Raw genomic sequence first — 4,261 nt, 5'->3', positions numbered from 1 at the left:
GGATGTGGGGGGGGCACACTTGTTATCCCAGTACTTAAGAGGCTGAGATAGGAGGATCGCAGATTTGAGGACAGCCCCGAAACTTAGCAAGACCCTGTTTCAAAATTTAAAAATAAAAGGAGCTGAGTGTGGTGGTGCACGCTTGTAATCCCAGCATTTGGGACCCCCCCAAAAAAAAGAAAGAAAAAAATCAAAAGGGCTAGCCTAGGGGTACGGCTCAGAGGTAGAATGCCCCTGCGTTCTATCTCCAATACAAGGAGCAGAAACCCCCAACGAGCTCTTTTTCTATCACATGAGAACAGCAAGAAGCCAGCAGTCTGAGGCAAGGAGAGGCCCCTAGCGGACTGTGTTCGCCCTGACCTTAGACTTCCAGTCTCCAGCGCGGTGAGAAAGGATCTTCCCTGGTTCCCAAGTCTGTAACAGCCTGAACTGACCAAGACCAAGAGAAGAAGCAAGAAGGACCTGCCGACTGGAGGCTAAGCAGGTGGGTGATGGTAACCTCTGTTACTGAGTTGGTGAAGACCGCAAGAACAGATCTGGCAGAAGAAACAGAGAAATCCGTGGAAGAGCTAAGTTTAAGATGCTCATCGGGCACTCCATCATTATAGAGTCGGTCGCACGCTCAATGCCGTGACACTGCATTCTGCAAATAAAAGGCATTGCTCCTCCTCCTCCTCCTCCTCCTCCTCCTCCTCCTCCTCCTCCTCCCCCTTCTTCATGGTACTGGGGATTGAACCTAGGGGCATCCTACCTCTGAGTTATACTCCAAGCCCTATTTTTTTTTTTTTGAGATGGTGTCTTGCAGGATTGCTGAAAGCCTCACTACGTTACTGAGGCTGCGATCCTCCTGTCTCAGCCTCCCAAGTACTGGAATTACAGGTGCGTGCCCCACCATGCCCGGTTACATCCCCACATTTTGAAAGATGGAAATGTTGTTTGGTATGGGCAAAAGTCCATCCCGGCTGTGAAAGCATCGTCAATATCATTCTATTATTACTACATTCAACACACTGGCAAAAAAAAAAAAAAATCCCCATCCTTTTGATAGTCATTTGATATTCAGCACACACATCCACCCCGATGTCCACATAACTGCAGAGTCTGCTGTGGCATCGTGAACAGAAGGAGCAGGGGAGGAATCTGAGCGAGGAAGCCAAGTCCACATCCTCTCACTTTTCATCCGCTGCTGACTCATATCCGCAGAGGGGAGGGCATTTCTGCCAGGATCCTGCTTTCCTTCCCTCTCACCTCCAGTGTGACCCTGGGGAGGGGCCCTGACACCTCCCCCACTCTGACAGCGGGGATTGGCTAGACCAGGGCTGGCTGGACCACGGACTCACTGTGGTTCGCGGAGCTGCTTGGAGTCTAAAGGATGGTTACCAGTAGAATGCTGCTCCTTTGGTTTAATTGCTGTGGCAGAGATGTTGGAAATTGTAGCCCAGAATGCGAGCGTTGTTCGTGTGGTCAGCCCACAGGCACCCTTCACATTTCTTGTATTTCCTTCTGTACGTGAGCATGTCCATATTTTGCTTTTATTAAATCAAGAGTTTCTTACTTTTTTTCACTTAAAAGCATGTGTGTTTTCCCAATGCCATTGCTTTTCGGACACATGATTGTTAATGATTACAGTAGCAGGAATGTTCCACACATTTTTAACCATCTCCTACTGACAGATATTAAGGTTCTTTCCATGGATTTTTGTTTTGTTTTTGTTTTTTGTACTGGATATGGAACCCAGTAGCTACACCCTTAGCTCTATTATTTTTATTCTTTATTTTGAAACAGGGTCTCACTGAGTTGCAATGGGCCTCACTGAGTAGCTGAGGCTGGCTGTATCAATCCTGTCTCAATCCTCCCAGTTCACAATTTTGCTTATAAAAATAACCCCAAGATAAACATCTTCAAAACATAAATATATCTTTATGCATCTGCCTCATTGTGTGTGTGTGTGTGTGTGTGTGTGTGTGTGTGTGTGTGTGTGTGTTACTGGGGATGAAACTCAGGGCTTTTTACGTCCGGGCTACAGTCTCAGACCTATTTTTATATTTTATTGGAAAACAGGGTCTCACTAAGTAGCTGAAGCTGGCTTCAAACCTGCGCAATCCTCCTGTCTCAGCCTCCCAAGTAGTGGGATTACAAGTGTGCACCACCACACCAGGCTTCGTTTAAATGTTTTAATTAATTGTATTAATTACTAGAAATTAAGTGGCAAGGCTAAAGAATGCACTCGAATTTTAAGGCAAATCACCTGCTACCAAAGTTATGGTAGCAATGATGACATTTCCAGTCATTAAAAATACAAATGATAAAGCCAGGGGTGGTGGCGCACACTTGTAATCCCAGCATTCAGGAGGCTGAGACAGGAGGATTGCAGATGCGCAACCAGCCTCAGCTACTTAGTGAGGCCCTCTGCAACTCAGTGAGATCTTGTTTCAAAATAAAGAATAAAAAATAGGGCTGGGGGTATATTTCGGAGGTAGAATGCCCCTGGGTTCCATCCCCAGTATCACACACACACAAAAAAAAAAAACAAGTGATAAATAAACACTGGGAAAGACGTGGGGGAAGGGGGAAGGGACACTCGTGTACTGTGGCTGAGAATCTAAACTGGTACAATCCCCACGGATCAGTACGGAGGATCCTCAAAAGATTAGGAACGGAACCATCATACGACCCCACTATACCACACCTCAGTATTTACCCAACAGAACTGAAGTCAGCACGCTGTGGTGACGTGTGCATTATTCGTGTTTTTAGCAGCAAAACTCACAACAGCCAAAGTATGGAAGCTAATGGATAAAGGAAATATGACTCATACACACAGTGGAGTTTTATTCAACCATAGGAATGAAATTATGTCATTTGTAGGAAATCAAATGCAACCAGGGAGCTTGATGTTACGTGTTGAGCCCGAACCCAGGGCCAAGATGCCCCTCCTGGGGCTGGGCACCTGGAAGTCGCCTCTGGGCCCGGTGACTGAGGCTGTGAAGACAGCGATTGACCTCGGGTACCACCATGTCGACTGTGCCTATGTGTCCCAGAACGAGGAGGAGGTGCGGGCAGCCCTCCAGGAGAAGCCCGAGGGGCAGGTGGAGAAGCACCAGGAGCTCTTCGTCAGCAAGCTTGGTGCACGTTCTTAGACAAGAGCCTGGTGAGAGGGTCCTGCCAGAAGACACTCAGCGACCGGCAGCTGGTTACTTGGACCTCTACCTTATCCACTGGCCAGTGGGCTTTAAGCACAGGGGAGATATCATCCCATTGGATACAGCAGGCAACACTGACTTTTTGGACACTGGACAGCCATGGAAGAGCTGGTGGATGAAGAGCTGGTGAAAGCCATTGGCATCTCCAGCTTCAACCATCTGAAGGTTGAGAGGCTCTTAAGCCTGGCTTAAGATACAAGCCGGCATGAACCAGATTGAGTGCCACCCGTACCTAACTCGGGAGAGGTTGACCCGGTTCTGCCATTCCAAAGGCACTGTGGTGACTGTCTACAGTCCCCTCGGCTCTCCCGACAGGCCCTGGGCCAAGCCTGAGGACCCCAGGATCGAGGCCAGGCAACAGCCCAGGCGCTGATCCGGTTCCCCATACAGAGGAACTTGGTGGTGATCCCTGAGTCGGTGACGCCGGCAAGCACTGCCGAGAACTTTCAGGTCTCTGAGCTGAGCAGCGAGGACATGGCCACCTCACTCAGCTACAACAGGACCTGGAGGGTCCGTGCCTTGGTGAGCTGAGCCACCCGCAAGGAGTAGCCGTCCCACGCAGAGCTGTGGGTGCTCTTCCGTGGGGAACTTGTTACATGTTCTTCCGGCCACAGTGGCCGCCGTGGTGTAGTGGGGCCTGCGCGCCCCTCAGGGTGGGCAGCCGTGTGCACGCGGAGCCCCGAGGGACCCTTAGCTTGACACGCTGTGTGGACAGCGGGACCTGGAGGTCAGGTGTCTTCTCCAGTCTTTTCTTTGCCTTTCTTCTTGCCCACCTGGGGAGAGTACGCTTTTCTGACCCAAAGAAAGCAAAACCTACGAAGTCAAAATAGTGCCGCAGACCGTCAAGTTTTGACTGCTTGGGACTGTGACCCTTTCAGCCAGATTTCTCTTTGCCTCAAATAAAAAGAGTGCTTTGTGAAAAAAAAGTCAAAAGTCATATGTTTTCTCTTAGTTATGAAAACTAGAGAGGAAAAAAGGAAAGTGTGTGTGTGTGTGTGTGTGTGTGTGTGTGTGTGTGTGTGTGTGTATGTGTGTATGTGTTGGGGGATCTCATGAAA

At 49.1% G+C, this 4,261-nt stretch overlaps 1 pseudogene across 1 annotated transcript; it reads left to right on the top strand.

Moving 5' to 3' along the window:
* The first annotated feature begins 2,927 nt into the window (after nucleotides 1-2,927).
* Nucleotides 2,928-3,734, top strand: LOC308267034 (aldo-keto reductase family 1 member B1-like; annotated as a pseudogene). Its single transcript has one exon. The product of its transcript is annotated as an aldo-keto reductase family 1 member B1-like (transcript).
* The last annotated feature ends 527 nt before the right edge of the window (nucleotides 3,735-4,261 follow it).

This window comes from Muscardinus avellanarius (genome assembly GCF_963383645.1).
Source record: "Muscardinus avellanarius genome assembly, chromosome: 9".
NCBI classification, from domain to species: Eukaryota; Metazoa; Chordata; class Mammalia; order Rodentia; family Gliridae; genus Muscardinus; species Muscardinus avellanarius.
The sequence above is the reverse complement of the archived record's forward strand: the minus strand, read 5'-3'. Positions and strand labels throughout refer to the sequence as shown.